Source organism: Helicoverpa armigera, chromosome 15 (genome assembly GCF_030705265.1).
Source record: "Helicoverpa armigera isolate CAAS_96S chromosome 15, ASM3070526v1, whole genome shotgun sequence".
NCBI lineage: Eukaryota > Metazoa > Arthropoda > Insecta > Lepidoptera > Noctuidae > Helicoverpa > Helicoverpa armigera.
The window spans coordinates 5,355,646-5,382,067 of record NC_087134.1 but is presented as its reverse complement, the minus strand read 5'-3'; the positions used below and the strand labels follow the sequence as shown (position 1 = coordinate 5,382,067).

General features: G+C 34.7%; 1 protein-coding gene across 3 annotated transcripts in view; it reads left to right on the top strand.

Moving 5' to 3' along the window:
- Positions 1-23,340: 23,340 nt before the first annotated feature.
- Positions 23,341-26,422, top strand: part of LOC110370558 (diuretic hormone receptor) — a 167,572-nt gene continuing 164,490 nt past the window's right edge. For 2 of the 3 annotated variants that reach the window (XR_002429250.3, XM_021326409.3), the window contains exon 1: positions 23,341-23,570. The gene's annotated coding sequence lies outside the window, so the exon portion shown is untranslated. The remainder of the gene's footprint in view (positions 23,571-26,422) is intronic. The other variant, XM_021326412.3, reaches the window with a different exon arrangement.

Genomic DNA, 26,422 nt, shown 5'->3' with positions numbered 1-26,422 from the left:
TCGTGTATGATTGTTTTGGATACGCGCACTGTACCTATGTATTTGACCTAGAAGACGGCGCCTGCCCTACCTGCATCATGGCATCTTCGTTCATCTTTCCTTACTCTGTGGTGACGATAATCAGCCTTTACGTTGTATGAAAAAAAACACTGTACCAATTTGAAAGTACATAGATCTGTATATAATAATATCTCTTCAGTCCAAAGATATTTTCAAAAATCTTAAACTCCTCACAATTGATAGCAGACATTAATAACAATAATACGATCCGAGATTATACGACAGTACAGGTGAGAAGAAAAGGTGGAAAGTCATTTATTTAGACTTATCTTCCTCTAGGTACTGTCGCGCACATAAAGTCTAAATGTAAAACGACGTGAACATCTCTGTACTCTGAATTTAATCTTGATAATGACTAGGGTCATTTACAGACACACATCGTTAAAAATTATTTAAGGCCGCCCCCAATTTTCTATCTATCGGTGATTTGCATACCAGAGATAGAATTTTGACAAAAGCCCCATACATCCCCAGCGAGGCCCAGCAGGGCCAAATCCTGCCGGGGCTGCGGTATTGTCCGAAAGAATTACCGCGACTCTGGTATATACAAGGCCTACGACGGAACACGATGGTTTTTAATCAGCAAGAGTTTAACACTCCCTCGCTGCTGCTAACCCACGGCGGGAAGGTCATTTCATGATCTTTAGTCGTTAAAAAAAATAAGTAAAAAGAGCCCCATACATGTCATTTCAAATTCTTATACCTATCTCTAGTTAGCTAAAAAGACAGATAGAGTATTGGGAAGGCCGTAAGTGATTCGGTCGTAAAAAGTCCTTAACATGCAAAAGTAATTGGTATGTTAAACTAAGTTCAATCTAGTTCAATTTTATTGACATTGAAAGAACTTTTGTTTTTTTTTTAGAATTTCTAAAAACTTTCTAGAGGCTTAAGTGAGTATTTAGGTATGATAATTATAATAGTCATTTATAGAATTTGATTACCATTGAGAATAAAGCAACATGTCAAAAGGATTTTGCTATAAACCTTTTAAATAGAATTTAAAAAAACTTGACGTTTAAGTTATTTACCTACTTAAAGTTATTTACTAAGTTTAGAATAGAAATTCATAGAATTTGATTTCTTATTTATTTACAACAAAGCACGCAACATTAAGTTTCTCATATACTCATTCTTATCGAGTCTAACTGCAATTTTGTTCACCTAACAAACCCTAGTGTCAGTTTTTCTGTCAACTGATCATGTCTATTGTACCGTACTTGACCTACAAGAAGGCGCCTGACCTACCTTCCTCATAGCATCTCTATTATATTTTCTTTCTCCGTGGTTATAACTAAAAACAGAAACAAAAGCACAACACTCACATACTAAACGTTTTAGATAAAGCTACCCACGTCATAACCAAACAATAAACGATCTGAAATTCCTGAGAGCGCTAAATTTTCTCTATAAATCAACACATAAATCGCTTGGGTCTACTTCTTGTTCGCCTGACAGCTTTATTTCTATACAATAGAATATTCTCTTGTATAGAAAGATTCAGGGTTCTTGAGTGACATTTTAGTTCTGAAATGTAGGTTTGTCTCTCTAGTAAACATACTGACAAGAATCAATTTTTTTAGAAAACTTCGTTTGTGCAGTTCTTATGTTGGGGATCACGTGACCGTAAAACATATCTTACCTATCAATATTAATATTTGTAATTAATAAACTCAAAAAATACTGAACCGGTTTAAGATCTTTCACCACTAGAAAGTTACATTATCTGCGAGTAACATAGGTTATATTTTATGCTGGTACGGCCAGTCGTTCCCATGGGACACGGGTGAAATTGCGGGAAAACGACTAGTGCATATAATGTTAGTAGTCACTTTTGCAAACTCAGGTTAATATGCTCCCCTGTCCCAATAAAATTCACACAGCTTAAACTAAGATATTCATCGCTTTTATAGACTGATGTGCAAAGAAAGTGATGTTCACAAGCGCGGTATGTTACGTTTCTATTTTTATTGCGCCATAAAATGTTAAAACTTCGAGCCTACAAAGTTAAACTGGCATCAATAAAGTAGATAGACAGTTCAATCTAATATTTGGTCTGGTTTTTAAATTATTTGCTCACATACGGGTAGGCAGAAAAGTTTTACAATAACGATGTCTGGTGAAGACATTCGGGTGCTGGAGAATCGAGCCAGAACACGGAAATAAAGTTTATAGAAGATCAGGTCAGCATTGATATATTGTATATTAATGTAGGAGTTAATAATAGGTATACTACTGATTAACTAACAGACAGTTATTAAGTAACACACCCCCGCCTACGGTGGCCGGGAGTCATCTCTCGACTCCCGGCGCCTATGGTGTCTTCCGCGTCCAGTACTTAACTGACCTGGAATCGAACCCAGAGACACAATGGCCTAGGCCTAGGCCTTGGCTTAAAGCAAATAAAAGGCCTCCAAAACTTATTTTCAAAATGTTAGCAGACAAATAACATGCAATAAGAAAGATGATATTTACTGCGTAGAATCCCATACATTTTCCCTTTGCCAAGTCATTCCATTTTAATCTATTTCTTTGCTTCAACCCAGTTCCGAGTATTCCCTTTGAGAACAGATCTTCCCGATAGCTAGAATTTAAAAAGAAAATTAGTCTGAATGCAAACTGTAGTGTATTTAGAACCTATTTAATTTCTTTTAGATGGAAATATTTTTCATAAAGTCACATTTCTTAGAAGACACTTAGGTAATTACTTGGATCCGTGTTTTTAATTCAAGTTTTACCTTGAGTAAGATTTATTTTAAGAAACATCTATTAATATTTATCCAATACCTATTTATAGAAATTAAATATACCGATATATTGGATAGCAAGTTTGAAATTAGAGACTCAACATACTAATGGCTTCTGAAAAAGGTTCCCCCGCTGTAGGTTTTACTTAGTTTGCTGACTCGACTTTCAAAACATGAAATAATGTTTTGAAAGTCAGTACCAAAATACAGCAAAGCAACACAAAAAGCATACCAAATGCGTGATTACTCATCCACAAAATGACCGCAGCAAGCACAGCTTGATCAAAGGCTCGTAATATGTGTTCGTATTCCGTGTAAACCGCTATCTTTTTATCCCAAAAAATACCCTTGAATTACCTTTGTTGGTTTATTTAACGTTCATTACCCTTCGCGTTCCGGTAAATCAGCAAATAACGATCAAACATGTTGAACCATTCGTAAACATTTTCAAAAATTGATTGATAATCTCTACGTAGTTATCCGCCCATCCTTTCATAGATTCATTTCCTTTACGTGTGTATCAAAGAACCTTTACCACGTTATTGGTATGAAAAATGAGTTTTCTTATAACATTAATAAAGGCTGCCGCATCAGGGAATCCTGGATATTAAACTCGAGACTAGATCATAAGTGAGTTATGTTTTAGTAAGGAGCCTTGTGAAAATGTTATGACTCATCGCTGTAATTCTATTAAGTACTAGTTTTTCGCTGTTTCATTCGAAAAGAGTTACCCGAAAAAATCTTTCGTTTGCCTTGCCAAAGGTTCAATGTACCTCTATTTCTTGTAATGATGACGTCAAAGCCTTATTTCGGTCACGGCTTTTCTCGTTCCTAAGGAGATCAGCTATCTGACATATAAGTATATGTACCATACAACGCAAGCAATTGCGCAAAAACACAGGTGCACTCACTATTCCTTCAGTCTCTTAGCCCGATGGGACTGCAATCCAACACTACCAGAGAGAGATCAGGCGCAGAACTGACAGTGCTCTACAATGTATGGGTTCATCATAAACAACTTCCAAACTACGGGTTTTTTTGTAAATGCTATTTCAGCCCAACCCGGGACTCCGTGCACACCAATCGCTCTTTGCAACCACTAGGCCAACGAGGCATTCCATTTCTATACATATATTTATTTATATTTATACATTCTATACATAGATTTTATCTACGACATTTCAGGCGTCTCGATATTATGAGGGTTCTATATAGAGGTAAACATAATCGGCAATATTATAAGGTTTGCTATCTTCGGGGAGTTCAAGGAGGCCTTAGAAAATACAGTAATTGATCTCATAACGTAAGATTAGGTCTAAATGTACCTTAAAATATTTTTGATCACAAAGTATTTACTACATATGTATATTCTGCAGTAGGGTATAGTAAGCATGTATTTTTTGCGCAGCCCCAAACTTTGATTCGTCTTTGAAACATTTGGAAATGCCTAGACCCGCAACGATTTATGAGACGTTAGGGAATACTGAACAGAGTCATAAATCCTTCGATAAACATATAATTTTATTTTATTGTATCCAATCATTTCACAGACAAATAAAATAATAGGCTATACCTTACCACCAATTTAATTTAATAATTTAAAGTAACCCCATTAAAAGATGACAAATTACAGATGATTAGTAGATTTTTCTTTTCCGATGTGTTTTGAACCTTTCTCTTTATTACGTAAGGTAAAAATAATTCAGTTGCATTTTATGTTAACCTGTCGTAAAATGATTTCCTTCATCGAATATTTGCTAAACACGCCAGATTGCCACAAAGAAAGATCAAAACATAAGTAACCCAACCTCCTTCCTTTTTCCGAAGCCATTTAAAACCACGCTGCAAAAAAAAAAACAACAATTAATTGAAAGCGAACTTCATTAATTCGCTTGTCTAAAACCGTCACTATTCATTATACCCATTTATCATGACCAGATTTCAGCCCATTAAGCTGGATGATGATACTAAATTGTATTTTGACAGTTCAGTAGTCCGCTTCGACAGGCAATGAGAACCGATGCGACCCGATTTTCGTGTGACAGCCGCTTAACGACGATTGATAGAATAATTTACTCGATACTAGATATCGAGTGGCGATTTTATCGATGAATTGGTGACGGTTTGTGATTATCGTAATTTTATAGTGGTTCGTATTTCGGTTAACAACTTATTTTATACACACTACTTTTTTGCGGCCAAGTCGTTTTGCTTTCAAGAATGTTTTTTTTTTTAATTATGCAACTACGCACTAGGTATCAGACGACCTCGTGCTCTTTTCCTATCAACAATATTTCAGGAAAGCTAGAGAGATATTTTAATATAATGATCTTAGTTGTGCGCCTAACCTACTTAACGTAAAATGTAACAATGTCTTATAGGCCTAGAAAATAGTTCCTATACCTCAGAAAATTCATCCGCAAAATCTAGAGCAAGGTATAATTTACAGAATCATATCATAAGAAATCACGTCAAATACACGAGTATTCGATAGTCATCCACTTTTACACCGATGAGTTATCGAGCGGGCTCGCACGAGGGCTGTGAGAGATTTGAAATTACGTTTCCGTCCAATTTCGTCCATTAGCACCCTTTGCTTTCCGTCAACGTACCTGAATGGCCCAGCAAGGGGGAACTGAGTAAAGTAATGATATTTCCACGTGCCATTGGAAGTTTGAAACCCTCTTTATGGCAATAAATACCTTTTGCTATCTTTCATTTAGTGTTAATTTGAGAGTGCCTTTAGGAAGGCGCTGTAAGAGGTGGTTAAACGAATCACGTCATTGGATAGTCGACCTCTATTACGTTACTGACTAGTTTTTTCACAATTTTATGTAAGTCTTTCCCAACATAGGTACATGCTTTGGACATTCTATTACGTTCAATTCTGATATAAATGGCCAATATATTTATTGTTAAAGGATGTTAAGTATGTGGGTTAATTGTTTTTCAGTTTTGTAATTATGTAAATTATGCTGCATATATTCTATTACACATAACTTCAGTTTTCATGTTCACCTTTGTTCTGAAAATGTTATAACTAGGAATCCCCGCTCATAATTCCGTCTACGCCTTTTACTTTTAAATTGGATTTTATTACAGTTTCTAGTAAGACTGACATATATTGCCGTCATGGGATAGTTTAACCATGAGTGTAACTTAATATAAAGTTTTATGGCAGTGGAGGGAATTTGTAACTAGGTTCAGTATTAAAGGAGAGCTTTCATGTCATGTAATGAAGTTAAGATGAAGCAAGTATAAAGTTTTGCATGGATTAAGCTGAAGTTAGACTTAGTTTTATCTGTTCGTGTGACATGGTCAGTAGTAAGAGTAGCCTGCAATGCATGCAAAATCTATGCAACCTTGTTACCATTATCATGTTGTATATGTAAATCCCTCTCCGGTCGTGTCGGATTGCCGTCCCATTTTTTTTTAACGACGTCAAAAATCATCAAATGACCCCTCCCACTGTAGGTTAGCAGCGGTAAGGGAGTGTCAGACTCTTACTGACTAAAAACCGTCATGTTCCGTCATAGGCCTTTTATGTCCCAGGGTCGCGGTAAGATCTCTTACAACCCGCAGCCCGGCAGGCCTTGGCCCTACTGGGCCCCGCTGGTTGCCGTCCCATCAGGTTATGAGAATGAAGGAATAGTGAGTGCAATTGTGTCTGCGCAAATGCTTGTGCACTATAATTTGTCCTGCGCAGCTGGCTGATCTCCTGAAATCGGCCGCGGACGCCATTATTATGTAAATCTCATATTTTCGAAATTTCTAGGTGTAAAAAAGGGCAAATTATGTATGTACAATAATTTGTCTTTTACGACATTTTTATTTTCTTTCTCAAGTAGTAATATTAATGTTCAAGAGTGAAATATCATAACAATTAATCTAATTGAAGTCATAAAATGTAATTAATTACTTGGATTTTAATAACTATTAGTTGTTTAATGTTAGCACATTATATTAAAACGAGTCGTTAAACAGTGGTAGGTCACAGCAGTTCACTAATATACCTAATCACTTAGATGTTAAGATTTTTGCTCATAAATAATACTCATAAAATACTTATGATGCTTGCAATAATATACTTATCTACCGACGTCATCATATCTCTTACTTAGGTAGATCATAATGGAGGACATTTTACTTTTTTTATAATCATTTTTTACCTGGATACAATACTCACTTAATTCAAAAGGGCTAAACCGTCAACGTAAATAAAGAAAGCCCCTAGTGCTTATAATGTGAGAACTAGCTCAGTTGCTTCAACACTGAAAACTTGAGTTCGAAACTACAATACGAACTTATAATGAGCACTTCACGTGTATGTAGATAACAACTAGTTAAAATCAAAACTAATAAACTTCCTTACAAACTCCATTATCTCGTTTACAAAGATAATTTCTAACTCCGCAGAAAAATGGAAGTACTAACTTTGTTCTGTTGGCTTGGTTTACACTACGTCATTTTTATTTCTCATTATTTTATTATTTGTGGTGTCTATCTACATCTTGCATTAGACTGTAAAAAACAGTGTCATTTTCCGTAGGAAATCAAAAGATAGTCTCCGACGTTTCTCTCTAGTTATCAACAGTCATAATATTTTTACTGCATCAAGTTTTTATCCGCTGTAGCAGATTATACTTATCAAAGTCGTCCTTGTTTCAATTCGATTCGATTCATTCAGTACACGTAGGTATTTTATGGGCGAAAACTCTGAAAAAGCCTCAAGCCAAACATGTTAATACTTGACTACACATACAGATTCACGCAATAAACAAACACGTCAGCTAAGAAAGAGCAATAACTTTTCTGCAAGGCAATATAAATTTTCCTTCAGTGTGGTTCGACGTCCGCCCTCGCGCGACAGATGCAATATCCACCAGCAACTTCGTTAACGTATCGATTGACTACACATATCGATATATTTACCACTTCCTTATGTCGCTTTGTATGTATGTACCGTGGTATGTACAATAAGGACGTTGACGTTTTATGTGTGTACAGTGATGGAAGGAAAAGATTCGTCACTCAGAGTTTTCGCTTGCACTGTATGATACTACAAGAGTCAATTAAGACAATATATCAATGCAAGAAACAGTTCTGCTTACATTTAAACTTATTTTTAACTTAAAATTAATTAATTAATTGATAACTATGGCATCACAGTCACAATATGCATGGCTTTATTCTCTTAAAATACATGAGGCTGTATGATCTGATACCTAATTACCTTGCGGAGTTTATACGAATCTGAATGACTGTTGGATACCACCATGGGTAGGTACAACTATCAACATACTACGATTCTTTATCACAAGTAAACCATCTACGTGAACAAAACTTTAATCTGTAATCTAAAACAATATTCGGTACGCAACAAATATTGACCCGCTTCGCAAAACTTTGATCTTCACAATAAACATAGGTTACGAAAACCCGCAAAACATAGGTAACCCTCATAATGATTGTTTTACACTTTATAACCAAAAGCGGCAAGTTCAATCAATACTTGAAATAAGTTTTACAAAGTGAAAAATTAATATTGAAAAACTTTGTTTTAGAACTTCCCACTCGTCTTTGGTGTTATAACCTAAAGTTTCTGTAAAGACGAAGAAAGTAGCATTTTAAGACCTACTTAAACCTACCTAAAAGTTTAATGGAACAATTTGACACAAAATAATAAGAGAGGTACCTATTTTTGGAATTCTTTTTTCACTTTTTTCCATATGTTTTGAAGGAAATGCAAATTGAAATCAAATTAGAGTTAAATGTTCATATCACTTAAATTAGATGAACGACGAAATACTTTTAGACTCTTTTATGATCCTAGACTTTTTAATTTTTTCTTACACTTCACTGTACAGTATTTAGCCCTTTTTTAATGACGCCAAAAATCATTAAATGGTCCCTCCAGCTGAGGGTTAGCAGCGGTGAGGGAGTGTCAGACTCTTACTGACTAAAACCCGTCGTGTTCCATCGTAGGCCTTTTATGTACCAGGGCTGCGGTAACTCTTTAGAACAATCCCGCAGCCCCGGAGTATATAGCCCTGGTAGGGACTTATTGCCATTGCCATATACTTACCTACCTAATTGAGTAAAAGACGGTGTTTTTTAAATATCGAAACTTAATTCTATGGAAAAATGGGAAAAAGGGAAGTCCTAGTATGGTGGATGATAATACTTATAAATTACTCAAAATAAATAATAACCACTAAAGTTCAGTGCTATTATAATATTAAAGTTACTCGTATAATAGTAATGATTGTATCTTAAGGACCTCTTCTTGAAACTCCTACTATAATTTTGAACCTCTACAATACAGTTACTTCAAAGTGAATATTGTGTTTATGAATTATATCAGGCGCTCTTGTAAATAATTGCTCAATTTACGGCTCAATGGGGCTTCAATTTGATATTTGATTCACACCTTACGGATTATCAAGACCTTTTAATATTTTTGGAATTCTATATTTTGTGAAACTGGCTTGATTGTAAAACAATCGAGACTCAATGATAATTTTATTATCTACAAATTTGACCACATTCAGTCTTAATTTTTATTTTAGTAAATATCCATGTAAACATATGCAGCCAGAGTAATTAACTTTTAGTAATTTATTAATCAAATTATATTTAATTTAATTTCAATTCCATATCGATGGTAATACACTAGAATTTTTGACTTTAAAATACAATACAGAAGAATTGCTTATCATTTCAAAAAGATATAATTTTGTTTTTGTACTCAAAAAAATCATAACATAAGTCATCGCTACCCAATAAAGTGTTTGCAAAGACAAAGTGGATTTGTTACATCTTTTCACTTATCCATAACTTTAGTAGTTTATTTCTCTTTGTCGTAGAAAATCTTATGTTTTTCTTTATCTGCGAACAGTTTCAATGTACTAAGAAGTTTGTTTGTGTGTTCAACCGTGATAACATAATACTCGTGTAGTTTTATTTTTAAGATGTTCTTCCAAAGAGACATTGTCGACGTTGTCAAAACAACATACAGTTTGTTTAAAGTTGGGAATAAGTTGAATCGTAGAGAATACAATACAAGTTGGATTTACTTTGTTGCATATTATCATATTCAGTAACGTAACATGTTATTATGTCACCACCATTTTCTTCAAAGAATGCATAGTAAATAATATATAATGTTTATGTACTTACTTCTCTTATTGCATTGTGCCTCTCCAGATTTAATCTACACCAATATATGGTATATATTCAGGTGCCTGTTTAGCTTTTTCCTAACTATGTTCAAGTCGGCTTTCAGTCCAACAGGATACAGAATACCAGTTCTTTATATGGAGCGACTGTGTATCTAGACTGGCTATCAGATTTTCTGGTTGTACCTTAAAGACTGCCAAAAATCTCTCAAAGCTCAAAAGAAAGGTGGGTCCCACAAAAACGTGGCTTCCGTAACACGTAGCGATAACCGGTAGCCACGGACTGGCCTATAATTTAGAATCTTATGTATATTTTTGATACATAATTATATTAAAGCCATATTTAGTTAGGAATTACGGGAATTCAATATAGAATTATCGTTATAATTGCGAAACAATTTCCAAATCCCGGAATATTTGCGACAAACGTTGTAATTCAAACAGGGATTGAGAAGGAGGCACGTTTGACCGATTTCCACGAAAGATGTACAAATAAGGAATTCGGAATAATCAACAAGACACTTCAAGCACTTCAGTACCTACTGACAATTTGAAGTATTACTTTACTAATATTTTAATGTGAATAGGAGTTTCTTCGTCCTCAGGCACGGTGGAGTGATGCGCTAAACGGCTGGCAAGAGCTGGATGCGAGAAGCCGAAAATCGATCTCAGTGGCGTGCACTTGGAGAGGCCTATGTCCAGCAGTGGACTGCGATAGGCTGATGATGATGATGAATGATGAGGAGTTTCTTACGCTTTCACGTTTGAACGACTAAACAAAAGACAATCGATAGTTAGGACCTTGTCAAAGTTATTTTAGGCTGTTACTTTTGATCCGAGTAATTTTGGTAGTTGCTACAAAACATAGGGGAAACTGTGCGAAATAGCTAGTTTTGTATACTTCACTATTATTTTTATCTCTGAAAGCATTCTCAGCCGCACTTTATTATTATTGCTTTTAAAATCATAACGTTGAAAGTTTCCGGTGCGGTTATGGCTTTCCTCTCTCAACTCCGAAGGTGTACTATGAAATACATATATAAATAAACTATGTATGTAGATATGTTATTTTCCGACTTATGCACCTTAGAATTTAGCCATTATAAAATGGTAAGATACTTACAGGAAATGCCTTTAGTTTTAAAAATGGTAATTGGGATAACTGATTAAATTACTTTATTATTACTACTATTTAAACAAAAAAAAAAAAAAAACAACCAATATCACACCATAGAGCTATGAAATTAAAATGAAAAAAAAAATTATACTCTTCACAAAATCACTTTCATATTCCGAAATTAACTTGTCCACTTAGGACGAAGGATGTACCTATTGTCATTAAGAGATAAGTGAGTCCTTATTAAATGTCTGAAAACAGTTTTCTTGGAATATCCCATTTATTTTTCCTAACTTTGGCAAAGTATTTCTGTGTCCTGTTACGACAGGAAAAACTAATAAGCCGTGAAAGGCGGGAAGCTGGAAAATAGTCGTTGTCATGGTGATAATAATTAATCATTTGCTTGTTGCTGAGAAATTGTGTGAAGGATGCAGCTTTGTCTATTTGAGCCAACCTTTATTACATTGTTAGAAAAACGTAAATATGTTATGTCGTAGATGTTCGCTTTGATTTCCTGTTTCCCGCATCCGGATAAGAATGGGCGTTTTTGTAATATTGACGTAAAAGCCACATCATAGTACCGTCTTGTTTCGTCAAAATATTCATTCAATTATTTTTGCGATTATGTGTATTACACAATGTTTCATACATACAAACTTTTACTTAAGTAGGTAAATGTTTTGGTAATAGGCATATTATAATACCGGTCCCTTTATTGTTATTATCATACTCCAATGTATGTAAGTTTCCTTTAATTACAATTTGCGTCGCATACCCAAAATATGCAGACATCAATTAATTTGCAACTGCATTCTATCTCAATGGTTGTCGTTCCGTTTCGGCACTGAATTTACACAGGAAACCTCGGGTTAAATAATAACCAGAGACCAGAGGTAACTCGCAATATGGAGACTAGAATTTCTGCACAACATTGCAACCTACATAGGTATACACATAGTTATTCGTTATAATAATACAAACTCATTTTGTAAACCTCCAATTCGTGAGAATTTCTGGCCTGTAAATAGCAGGCTTTTAATGATTCCCAGAAACACTCTGACCTTTTTGAAGCTATTTTATACAACTAGTAAGGTGGCTGGTTTATATTTTTAAACTTATCCACTTTTTTATAATGCGTAGGTATATATATTATTTTTTTATTGACATAGATATTTGCAATACATTTAAAAAGCTATTCTTAGATCGATTCATTGCCTCAAAACATACGCTACATAATTTCATGAAAATCGTTGGAACCGTCTCCGAGATTCACATTATATTCCGTCGTTCAGAGTTATATAGCTGAATTGAAACCACAGTACCAGCAGTAAAAAGAGGACTTACATTAAACGTACCTATAAATAGTGATATAGCTACGTTACGAAAGGTAGGAGAAAGCCTGTAATCTAAACTAAACCCTGTTTAAGTATAGATTACGTAGAACGAAATGCGTCTTCCTTGAGTTTATTGAGTGCATGAAAGTTTTAGCAGGTCCTTCCAATGTTTTGCCTCGGCAACTAAGTTTTTCTGCAGTTCCACTTAAAATGTCTATTATTATGTAAGTATGTGTAAATGCAAAGTACACTTCTCGCTAAATAACTTAATTATCCCAATGCATGGGTGTCTCAATCAGCAACTGCTGAACACCGAGCTGCTTCGAAAAAGTGTTATAGAGGTAAAATCCACAAATCATTTTCGTTCCGACATGACACGGGAGTAAAACCTGTACACAATAGTTACGCTATCGGACTACTAGAGTATCGAGACGAGAACTATATTGCATTCATAAAAATTGATCAATTGGTATAATAAACTCTATCTATAGGCTTGCGAGATTGGAAAAGTGAGACATATGAAGCATCCAATTCGATTGACAAGATTCGTTTTAAATCAAATAAAAAAGGAAAAACAGCAATAAAGTGCTTCAAAATATTGAAGCTATTATATTTTTAAGCATTGGTTTTTCTTTCACTATATATTAAATTGAATTATTTTCCCATTGTAGTGGCAAATATATGACGTTTTCTTACAATTTATTCTACTTCTTGCTTTGTCAACTCCATTCACGGACCATTATTTTGAACATGTCACTTCAAATTACTGAGATATTTTCGAAATTTTTCTGATAAAAATACCTTATTGTCACAACAGAGGAGCTACAGGAGAAAAACTTACATTAGTAAACATTAAATTCCACGTATGTTATCAGTCCCCTGTCTAATAAAATTACTATCCATAGTTCAGATGAATAAGCCCAAATATACTTGGAATCATACAAGGTACAACCCACGGTCTTCGTTAATTTTTTCCAAAAATAAATTCGGAATAGTGAATCCTATAAACAAAACATGAACTTACCAGTGCATGTTTAGAAATAGCAATAAAAATTGGTGTTCACACAAAAAGGAACTATTAAAATCGAGTTTTAGCACTTTAAGAGTTGTATATCTCCAAATCCCGTGAAAGAGCAAATAGCATTCTTTATGCTTTGGTTCAGTATCAACAAATCTGCAAGAAATAATTTGTTTCATCTTGGGGACTTCAAAAAAGTGCTGCTTGTAGTCTATTGAGTCAATGCACAATAATAATTTATATTTATTTATTCATTGCATTGTGGAGATTATATTAACGTAGCAGAATTTATTTAGAATTGCAATTAACTTTGAAGGTTATAGTACCTGACTATAATTATTACGACGATGACGTATACAGTTTTATAACACATTTAAAAATATATAAGCTAATCGGAAATGTATATTATGACCGCTACTATACCGACATATGCTATTTTTGTGTTTATACTAATATTACAAAGAAAAAAAAATTGTTTCTTGGTAATGGATACATTCAAACACTGCTAGACTGACTTGAAATATTCTTTCACTTTTGGAAAACATACCTACACTCTTCTCAAATAATATATAGGCTTTATTCAGGTAGGTACTTGCAGTAGCTAGACGCGGGACGCGAATAAAACTTCGGGAAAATGGGAAGTAGGTAATATTTCTAAAATCTGTTTATCAAATGGTACCTTATTACCATTTTTAGTTTTTTAGCTATACAAATAAAACCATATATTTACTAAGCATATTTTCATATCAATGCATACCACGCATTTCTCATAGAAAATTCTATTTAGAAAATGGAAAACAATCAGATGTATTGAATGCAGCGGATATGGTATTTCATAGCCAAATATATTTCTGAAAACGTTTATTTAAATGCTGACCTATATTTTACGAATTTCATTCGAATTTCCCAATACATTTGGACTTGCTTTGAATAACGATTGGATATTATGTATACCATGTTATTTCATTTTACAGAAAGCTTACAGACTAGTTACCAAATTAAATAACATGTATAAACAGGTACATATTGCTAATTACAAACATCCACATGTACATATAAAATACTCGCAAATTAAATATTTATAAATGGGGATGATTTTTTTAGTTTTCTTTACTTATTAAGACTATTTATAGGGAAATATTAAAACTAAGTATCAAAATATTCATCCGCATCGCTGTTAGCTGGGATCGTGCCCAAAAGGCTGGCTGCATTGCCACGCTGGATGGCAATGCATATCCTTTGACCGAAGTATAGGCCAGCCCTTTGGTCACGTGTGGACTCCACTAATCGCTTACTGATTTCTTTACTAGGATAGTTTTTAATCTTTATTGTAAACGTGTAAATACCTTGTAAATGTTGTTAATTGGTATCTAAATTATAAGTAACCGTGTATTATACTGCCCATTTCGTCCCCGTTTCGCATCCAGTATACCATACATCTTTGTTCTATCTGATTTAAATCCGTCGAGCCATCTGTAGGTACAAGTTATGTACGACACTACCCAGCGAACTTAATTAAGTTATCCCTTCTCAGCGGCGATGGGACACCAAGACTAATTACTTCTTCCGCTTAAGGAAAAAGACTGCTTGCGATCGCTCTTTTAGCCGTATATTTAATGTAATAAATCAATAATGTGTAAATTCATCAGAATCTATACGAGTAAAGTTACGAGTAATATAATAAAGGAACACAAAGGAAAAGTTGTTGGTTTATTTATTTCGATTTGAAAAAATAATTCATTTTTAGGAAAGCCAGACAGATTATCCCCGGGTAACATAGGTTATATCGTATCCGGGTGTAGGAAGAAGTTTAACACAGCTAATAGTTTATATGGAGCTATAGAAATTCTCCATTACCCATATATTTAATCTAAAACCAATATGCCAAAATAGTATCACAATATCTTTCCTATAAAGGTAGGTAACGTTGCTAAAATATCTTTATTACAGGATATTAAACAATGTGAAAGATGTACTAGGTATACCTTCCATTAATAAAACAAAATTGCAAGAATATAGGCAATATCCGACCATATGAACGTAGGTATAGGAGGTTATTGAATTTATGAAAATCATGTGTAAGTACATATAAACCTACATATTTTTTGAAACTTTGTGTAGCATAAATATGATAATACCTATACAAAATTATGAAAATTAAATATAATCTGGCAAACTCCATGTTTATCAATCTATACCTAACGTACCTACATCATCATCATCATCATCAGCCTATCGCAGTCCACTGCTGGACATAGGCCTCTCCAAGTGCACGCCACTGAGATCGATTTTCGGCTTATACCTACATACTAATATTATAAAACTGAAGTTTGGATACGCTTAGCGATAAGGGCTTCGATTTAAAAAAATCTTTGTACTGAAAAGTAGAACGGTTAAAAATCCGGCTGCACGGAGAAGTTCGAAGAGATAAAAGGAAGACGCGGCTGAAAGAAAAAACATACAATGCAGTATAACATATAATGCTCTAAATCTAACCCACCTTCTTGAAACCTAGCTTCTTACCTTCTTCTCAAAAAAAAAAGTATTTCCCTATAGTTGTACTGCAACTGCTACAATATAATCACGTAGCTAGCAAGCAGCGTTAAATTGACGCCTAGACAGACGCGCTTAGAACCTCTGCTACACATATAATGTAGTTTATATTCTTGTTAGGCAAGGAACACAAAAGTTTCACTCAGAATAATTCTCGGAATTTTCATTGATTGTATTCTTCGCTGCGATTCGATGGAAAACAATAAAACAGACATATGTTTTTTGGACCTTTTTTTTGTTATCGCTGGGCTAAAAATGCTATTACGCATCCCCTTCGTCGGGGGACGGGAGAGGGGTATGTGGGACTCCCCGGTAAAGACGTTCCCGGTATACCCACTAAAAAGGCCCAGCGGCACTCCGACCTCGAGTGAAGAGGGTCCGGGAATCTATGGCAGTCCCCAACCAGCGAAGTTTTTTAGACCTAATACTATATCCACCATCACAGCATTGTCAGTAACATCGTGAAGATCTTTCATTTAAAGGTATGAGAATTACAAAATATAATTGAGGGTCGGGTTGATGGGCCTACGGGCTGTTCGCAATCCGTCACGCTAGTGACGAAAGACCCTTGTTTCATGTGTTCTACAAAAAGCAGTCAGCAAGCTCTGTAAGGCCTCTTGAGAGCCCAAGTCTGCCGGAACTACCGGATTGTTTGGAGCAGTTACCACGGCTCTAGCATACAAACATGTTTACTCATAAACCTTCTGACTTACCCATTCCTTGACCATTTCGTTGGAGACGATTTAAAATTGAGGTCAATTACGTGCGGAGTCCCCAACCAATAATAGCGTGTAGCGAAACCAATACGGGTTAATGTTTGTACTATGGCGCTCTTGACCCTTATGGGGACGGCAGAGGTCCCAAACGCATGCTTGTTATGTTCAAGGAGGTAGGAAATCGATATGTTGTGTTCACGGTGTTCAGAAATGCCCAATGAACGCTAAAACATTACCAACCCCTGCAGACTGTTTTGCCAGTGAAAAGGAGTTAGTCAGTGAAAAGTTTCACAATCAACATACTAAGGTTGCATTATTAGGTACTCTAAGATATAAAAATATTTTTAATTGACTTTAAATAAATCGTGAGGCTATTTAAAGCCCTTTTAGCTTCACTGTACTTGGAGAGGACACTGATAGAAATAATAGCCTTCAATATTTTTTATAGAAATACGAAAAGTAATGACCATTATTGATGTGATCCGCGTTTTTATATCGTGGCATAGCATAATACTGAGAGATAGGCAATCGCACAAATGTAAATAGAATGGGATTTCCACTAGGTAATGTGCGATAAGCTATTTTCCGGTTCTTCAGCTTATCTTTTGGAATCTACCCTTATTAACCCAGGGGGAATTGAATTCAGTCTTCCAAAATTGAAATCTTTAGCTGAGCATCGATCTATCAGTTACCAGATAGTTACTATAATTATTATAACTAATTAATTGAAGATTTTGTGAAAAGGTTAGTACAAGTAAGTATTATAAGTACCACCATGATAAAATAAAAACATTCTCCGAAACCCATTTCTGGCATAAAATTGTACATTCCGACGTTATTCAAATCAGTTTCTGTATTCGCGACACGCTAGCATTTTGTCAGTCAGATTTGCACAAATTATGTGGAAATTCAACATACCTGACAGTTGATGTGGTATTAGGTACTCCTACGCAAAACCAAACAAAAACCTATCTTATTTCAGTTATTTTATGACGGGTATTTGATGAAACGCTTGATATTTTGTACACAGTACACTTAGAGTTTATTTACATCCCTAAGTAAGAAAATTCTTGGGCTACTTTCTTTTTAACTTGACATTTTTTTATCTAGCTTCCGTCCTCAATTTCACTATCTTTCCGAGGGAATAACTTATCGTAAATGGATCAAAAGATTCCTACGTATGTGTTATTCCTATAAATCTTAACTTTGACCTATAATTTTCAATATTTAAATATTAGGTACTGCCAGTTAACCATCGTGCCAACTATCCTCAAATCAGATTCTCGAAGTATAGCTACCCCACGCTACGCCACGACACGCCACGCCACGCCACCGCGTCGTAATTACAAGCAATCACAGTTAGTAAGTTCGCTATCGAAGCATGTCCCCCGAGCTCTCAGCTGTTTGCTACTTGATCAACAAGTGCCGTATAATGCAAGTGCAATGTATAGCTGTGTGCTATTCTCTAGAGCTTAAGCTTGAGCACTTCCAGTAAGTGCTATTGGTAACGTTGAATTGGATAGTTTAGATCATTTCTTTAGATACAGATGGAACTACTTTGTTTTTCTTCGCAACTTTTTTGCATCGCAAAAGAAACTATGTATTGATAAAATATCACCTTTTCTATATTACATCCTAAGAATTTAAGTTATTTGTTTGTTCACATTATAAAATAGTCTCAATCTAGTCATTTACTTCTAGGGAATCATGATCACTTGAATTACTTTAATTATTAAAAAGAAGACACAAATCCACCGAACTTTTGGTCATCAAACGTTCCACCAAAATCTCGAAAACTAAGACTATACCTACATATTTTCTTAAACCATCTATTATTCCGGTAATGCTCAGACTGCATACATAAGTTAATTAAGAGATATCTACATTTAATAACAGTGGTTAAGAGGTCCGCATAGTTGTAGGTAGTAGTTAATAGGACTAAATATTATCATTAAGTTATATCTCAAGTTGGACATTCCTCGGTTCCAGGATATCAAATCCTTGATTGTTATTAATATAAGAAGAGATGGAACACAGTTTTGAGGAGATTATTTATAACCATAAGACTTACAATATATTCAAACGGTTTTTTGCAAAAAACAGACACACTTGGACTTTCCGATCTTTTGAGAATAACCTCTATATCTTACAGAACAGTACTCTCTGAGCTTTCGTAGTGAGTTTTTATTAATATCTACATGAAGATTCTACTATTTTCATCCATTATAGCCATTGTCTACCGTAGAGTCATTTTAGTTCCCGCAGTAAACCAAACCTCATTGTCATATGAAACCGCACGCCGGATTTTAGCGCAAAAAGCCAACAGCCCTTGCAGCGGTTTATAAAGCTTCCGAGTAAAAACCTCGTGTTTTGCACCATGTACTTAAATTAAAATAATCTATAAATATAAAATGATACCCGTTTTCCGTTGTCACGACATAACATGACCGATTTGGCTGAAAATTATAGGGGAGGTAACTTAGACCCGGGAGAAGGTTTTAATTTTTGTCACCATCCGGCTAAGGGACGCGGGTGAAACCGCGGGCGAAAGCTAGTATTCTATATAAATGAAAAAATCGTTTATAATTGGATTAAAAAGACATTTTAATTATTTGCTTGAACAATCTTATAAATACTGTTTTTGTATTAGGTCAGCTTATTAAAAGAGAAGATATAAGATAGATCGCAAGCAAATTAAAATCGGAAAATGTCGGAGGTGCGAAATTCTTGTCTATGACTTTTATTACCAGATACCAAATAAAATAAAAAATCTACCAAAAAAATAAGGTTACATACATTCTTATTTTTATTCGAAAGCTTATACCTAAAGGTCGAATAAAATTATTAGGGTAGTGGCACAAAGATTTGGCAAAAAGCCAATAGTTTTATGGAATGAAGGCGTGATCGAAGAAGCTATATATATTCATCAATTATGATGATTCTATAACTCGGACTAGTTTTATTCGTTTTTCATATTATTTGGTTGCAAATATCACGATCGTCACCCTGATTTTAATAAAAGAATAAAACTGCCTGGGAGTGACAAGAATACAATGTCAAAAAAGGAAGATATTGACATCTCATGAGATAAGTATATGGTAAAACCGGTCCAAACCAGCGAGGTTACTGCGTATGTACGTAACTACTGAACGAATTGTTAGTTTCGACGGGTGGTGGAATTTCGTAAGGCAATAAATGACATCACAAATCGCAAGACGAGGGGTAGTCATCAATAGCGAGGACTCATTTTGATAACTTGTCATTATAGTAGTTCTGTCAAAGAAAAAACAAAAGAAAATCATTTATTTATAAGCCCACAGCTTCGGCACCCCTTAGCTCAAAGAGCCAAATTAAAGGAAAGCATAATAAGGGTTGTAACGTAATTTACTAATTCAGTTGGTTTTCGGACGAGTCGTAGAATAGGTACCTATGTGTAAATATGGAGACGTAATTCAAGGATTCCTAAAACATCACTGGTCTTGCCACAAAAACTTAAACATGTGTCAAACACTTGTCTAATAAAAATATGGCTGCAAAACGGACCTTATTTCAACGTCATAATTTGCCAATTTTTTTAGACCAGAGTTCAACAGACGTTTAAAAGTGTTTGTAGTACAACGGTAGAACTTTACATAAGTATAAAATATCGTAAATACGTAATACTTTTATCTGCCATATTTACCAATGCAATCGGCTGTAACATATTTCCGTGTTGCCCGGGGCGAAACTGTAAGTAGGTTGTATGGTAAAATGTACGCGTTCCTTTAACACCCTTCAGGGCGTTATTTATTTTCCTCGTAAACATAGTCCCTTGAGAGTAACTGTCCAGATTTTATGAAATACGGCTAATATTGTTTATGCTATTGGTGTTATAAATCTTGATAGCCGAAGATACCTATGTATTTTTAGAAAAGACGCGTATACTTTAAATAAGTACTTAGAATTTCTTTTCCACTAAGTTCAGCATAGAACTAACGTGTTAAAGGAGTATTTCATATCTCCGATATGAATTCTCAGGTCTTAGTAGAAAAAGTCTTAACATTGTCCTTGATATGAAAAACAATTTCTATTAATATTTTGATCAGAGAATTTTCACATAATTTGGATCATTGGCATAAACAATTTGATTTTATTCCATCTATATACACAACGAACTTTCATTTTCTAAACAACTGCGTATAAAAACAATTCAATCGTATATTTGCGTCCAAGAGCCCAGAACAATTAGCAGGCGACCACAGTCTTCACTAATATAATTAATTAACGGGACAAATCCCAAGCGGTCCAGACCAGCGATCAAAAGATATAACTATTAGTATCCCAGTCGCTCACATCGTGTTATATGACCTACTTAACTGTAGGTACAAAAGAAAATAACCTTCCCACTTCGGGGTATAAATAAAGCCAGTTGTAAAGAGAGTAAAAAATATAGAATAGACGAGACACAGTCGGAACAAAAATAAAGGAACACCGATCACTTTTTTTTCTTTTGGGTGGTCGTGGGTAGTTTTTCAGTCTTAGTATCTTAGGACTAAAATTGGTCAATGAACCCTTGGACACCACTGAAAAGAGTTAATCGTTCACCTTAAAATTAGCTTATGCAATAACAGTAGATAGAATAGGCAAAAACACAGCAAATTCAATTTTTTACCTGGGAAAAAGTTTCAAATACTTACTTATATTGATTTCTGACACATAGGTAAGTATTTTTTTGTAATAAAAAATATATGGTCCCAATAAAAGATTGACCTAATTTCGTATATGTGTACCTACTCGTGTCTATCGCAGATATATTTAGGTTGAGTACCTGTGAAAAAAGTTATTTTCCTGTTTGTCAAAATATGACAAACTTTCTATTTTTTTTTTCAATTTCTCATCGTAAACCCAATTTCACCATAATTATCATAAACATGAAGTTAAATTAGCTACCTATAAATAACAATCTGCTAAAAATATGGAATGTATTTAAGACTACCGAAATACATATTACTTATAATGCCACATTTAACGACCAAAATAAAGTACTAACTACATATAAATAAAATCTGGTTTCACCCGCATCGTAGAAATAACTACGGCCGTACCCGGATAAAAAAGAGCCTTTCTCGTTAAATAGCTAGACTAGCCAACAGAAAAAAATATATTTCAAATCAGACTACAAGATCCTGAGATTAGCTACATAATAGTACCTATAGATTTATTTACCTATCAGCTAAGTATATTATGTACAGTTATCCTCCAATTAACAACTACGTGTGAAAAACATTTCTGAAATACTCATTCTAGTATCAGTAATTTGCCCTTACTCTAAAAAGTAGGTACCTACCTTCTCACTAATGATCTCAATGTTATGATCAACATTACACAGCACGTGTTGTCAACAGCCTCTTGCCCAACCCAGCATCTTCAGCAACGAGAGATCCTTCTCGCCTTGATCTCTCGAGGGTCACTTGTGGCGTCAATAATAACGTCGTCAGAACGAGTGTCAGGCCCACCCGCTCTTACAAAAATTTGCAGATAAGTCCGCTTTGTTATAAGCTTTCGAAATTTAAAAGTAAGGTTTTTAAGGCAGTATTTCTGTTTCGATTTTGGCAGTTATTTATAGAATGACGGGTTTTGAAAGTTCTAGACCATGTAGCGCTTTCACACTAGTGCATTTTCCGCTCGGTTTTTCTGCGCGCCATCGCTCAGTTCGTAAAGCCGATAGCAAACTATCAGTTTGTGTAAAAACGCTCTTAGATTAACCATTAATTGAAAGAATGTAAGTTAACTTTTATCAATGTCTCGGAAAATGTGGGTATTGACAACCTTTTCTAATTTTTGTAAGTGGATACATAAAAAAATACTTTTGGATTTATCATTAACAATTAAAAGTTGTACGAAGACAAATAGAAGTAATTGTCTTTAATGGTTACAAGCTGATAAGAATGTTTAGGTACTACAATGTTTATAAGCAACATTTACTCACAACTAAAATGATATCTATCCTATGAAGAATGGTTTCAATCCTAGATTTTGGCAAGGTGGCTTTTGGAAATATTTTTTTATCAATGCTATCCGGGTTTACGGATTTACTTCTGCCTGCTGAACAATACCTAATTGTGTTAAAAATTACTCAGTTCTGTTTAAAAAAGATGACTATTTTGTTAAGATAAAGTAAGTCGCCAAATACCTATTGTTTATTTAAATCGCAATATGTATAGGTATGTATTTTGTAAACAGATTTAAATATTTTATTTTAATATCTGACTAAGCAGCCATACCAAAAGCGTTATTAGAAAAATAAAATTTAGATAAAAATCGGAATATTTTTTTAAATTTACGTGGAAAATTCCTAAGGGAATGTTTACGAAAAAATGTTAAACAAAATACTTCCCCGAATTTGAGTTGCGGGCCTTTTCTCGCAAATTGAATCATTTTAAAGATGACCCTAAAAAAAAAAAATCCCTCGTGTTTGCAACCATCTGAAAAAAAGAAACAAATTGTGAAGTCGTTATCAAACTTTCTTCTACTCATAATGAAGACGGTACTCATTTATTAATTTAAGATACAATTTAGATTATAATTAAAGAAAATAGATATAAATTAGCAGCCAAAAGGGCGAGCAACCACTGAATTTTCCCCTACAGTCTTGCGTCTGAACATGTCAGTGCATTTCCAACGGTGACGGGACGCGGCCGTGCTCACGCCCGCCGCCTAACTCGCGCGATCCACGCAAACTTGCAAACTTATCGAGATATTAACTAAATAATCACAAATATCTAACAATAATATAAAGTGAACAGTGAGTGCTAGTGCATTATAGTGAAGTTCCCTAACAACAATTGGTACGAGGTTTCCATTTCTTGAGGTAACAATTGTTTATGTAATTTTGTCTTATATCGCTACAAGAAACATCCGACTATCGAATCGGTCTTGTTATCGAGTGACCCCGCCGAGATGTTTGTTCAATTTGTTAATACTACGATTTATAGCCACATCACTTTTTAAGGACGTGCGAAAATTGTGTTCATAGGTGCTCTAATCATTTGTGTAATCAATACTCTTAAGTAGATATTACTATTTAGTTGGCATTGTATTAAAACAATAGGTTATTGCGTTTATAAGTGCTAAGTGCACACGGTAGCGAGGCGCCTGATAAACAATAAAACTTAATAGATTGTGTACACACTAAACGTTCCGCATTATCATTTTGATAACAATGTAGCATAAGAATTGATGATCGAATGATGTAAGAAGCATCTATGAGTGGATTCATCAATGAAAAATTTCCTGTATTAGTACGTAGTTAGTAAGCGATGCGCGATATTTTGATTAAAGTTCTAATGAGTGGCGCAGACGTTTCTATGTAAGATAATAAATAACTACCCGTCGTGGGAAGTGACAGACCCAATAAATTGATAGCACATTAATGTCTTACAACAAACTGTACGACAAACTCGCGGAAATTGACTGAACTTCGGCGCAATACTTATAGGAAAGTTGGTTTTGCTTACAGGATAAAAATGTTGGATCTCAAGTTTTATATGAGAAAGTTATGTTCGATAAGTAGGATCTATTTAATGGAATGGCTGGTTGACAAGCCAAAAATACTTTCACTTCGAGGAATCGTGTCTCTTCTACATTATCTATAATTAGGTATATTTTCTACTAGTTGATTAACGAAATCCCTACATATAATATACTTAATACTTTTTATTATCAGTTCTTAAATCTATCCGCCTCTAAATCTGGCTTTGTCATCAGACAATATTTAATAATTCTTTGCAACAAATATTAGATTAATTAATATGTACATATTTCTTGAACTCTGGATTAAACCATGGTGATGCAATGTGCCTTATATGGAAAGTGTGAAAACGAAACAGAACAATAATAAACCAAACATGAGAGACCACTAAGATAATTATAGGATGCATCTTCGTGCCCAAAACCTAAGGCCACCCTATTTGTATGACGTCTAAAACATATTGCGCTCTGACATACCTGTCAAAAATGACAATAAAAACCACCCAAATTCATGAATTCGTGCTCTGAATAATTTGACAGGCCCATACAGGATGCATGCTTATGGGTTTATGAAGATGTAAAATTTTATGTCGCATTCATAATACTAGTAGTCAACCTTATAGAGAGAAGCAGGTAAATACTAATTAATGTATTTTAATTAAAATATATTAATGGTGACGTTATGCTGTTTAGATGGAACATCCTTATTACGTTTTGAGTCTGATAGTTTTTTGTTTCTTAGATATGGGCACTAATGTATGCAGGTATGACGAACAATATGATTTTATGTCTAGAGGGCAAAATCTGATCATGGTGTAGTTAGAGTTATTCTGGAAATATCATGGTAGTAGTAGGTGGGTTGTAAGATTCAATCAGACAGACTAAAAGGACCTTTCCGAGTTAGTTAGCAGTGTAAAATAGATGGTCCATGATAAAAACCTTGACATTATACAACCCTTTTTCTATTCCTGACTTGCCTTCCTGCCATGACCTCTATGCCTGATCAACCTATTTTAAAAGGTTCTACAAAAATAAAGCAAATGAAACCGTCAATAACCACAAGTAGGTATCGTTACATAACATAGGTACAATCTATTTATTTAACGGAAACTCGACAGCTATTATCAATGTGTCATTTTTAAAGAAATTTCACCCCACTGTCAATGACCAGCGTAATGCAGTTGGAGTAAAGCAAAGACTTTATAGCCAAATGGTAACTGGAATCTTAAGCATACGCTGACCATTGACAACGAGACGACAATAATCTCTTAAGCCAATTCCAGAGTTTCACTACATTTATAAAGCTAGGTTAACCAAAAAGTGGTTAATCCACTTCATTCAACAAATCATTTTATTAAGAATCTCTATAAGCCTGATGCGTCCGATGATAACAGTATGAGCAAGCCTAGTGTGGCACAACACCATAAAAATGGCTATAAAGCGGGCCCAGACCTCGTTAACCCAAGTACTTCCCGGCGATACAATAAAGTTACTTATTGAAATAACCACACCTCAGTTTGTGGGGAAGCGACTTTATTGCCTACTCAGATGGTCACTGGCGTGGTCGAAGTGGATTGAAAATTGATATTAGTACTTAATGTCCGGTTTTTATGGAACGTCCGTTGTCCGTTTGGCTGATTGAACTAGTAGCCTTTTGTTTTGCTTGGCTGGCACTCCTAAGTTCGTGACCTGTTGACTTGTTTTAGGTCTTACCATTTTAAAGACGTGAGCTAAGATCGGCGATACAATAAAGTTACTTATTTCAATAACCACACCTCAGTTGGGACTTTATTGCCTACTCAGATGGTCACTGGCGTGGTCGAAGTGGATTGAAAATTGATATTAGTACCTATGGTTTTATATGGAACGTCCGTTGTCCGTTTGGCTGATTGAACTAGTTATGATTGGGTTTTTAGCCTTTTGTTTTGTTTTTTTTTTGTTGCTTAGATGGCACCCCCTGTTCGTCGCCTGTTGCCTTCTTTTAGGTCTTACCTTTTTAAAGGTGTGAGATAAAATCGGGTATAAGTGACCTCTTGGATTTTAAATTGGCAACGCGGAGCCGAGAAGCGAGAGAAGATATTTTCTCGAATTTACATATTTTTGCAATTCGTTTTGGTTTAAGTTTTGAGTAGCAGACAATAACTATGCTACTTGATCAAGCTGCAGAGAAAATAGTGAGTGGTAAAATGCTGG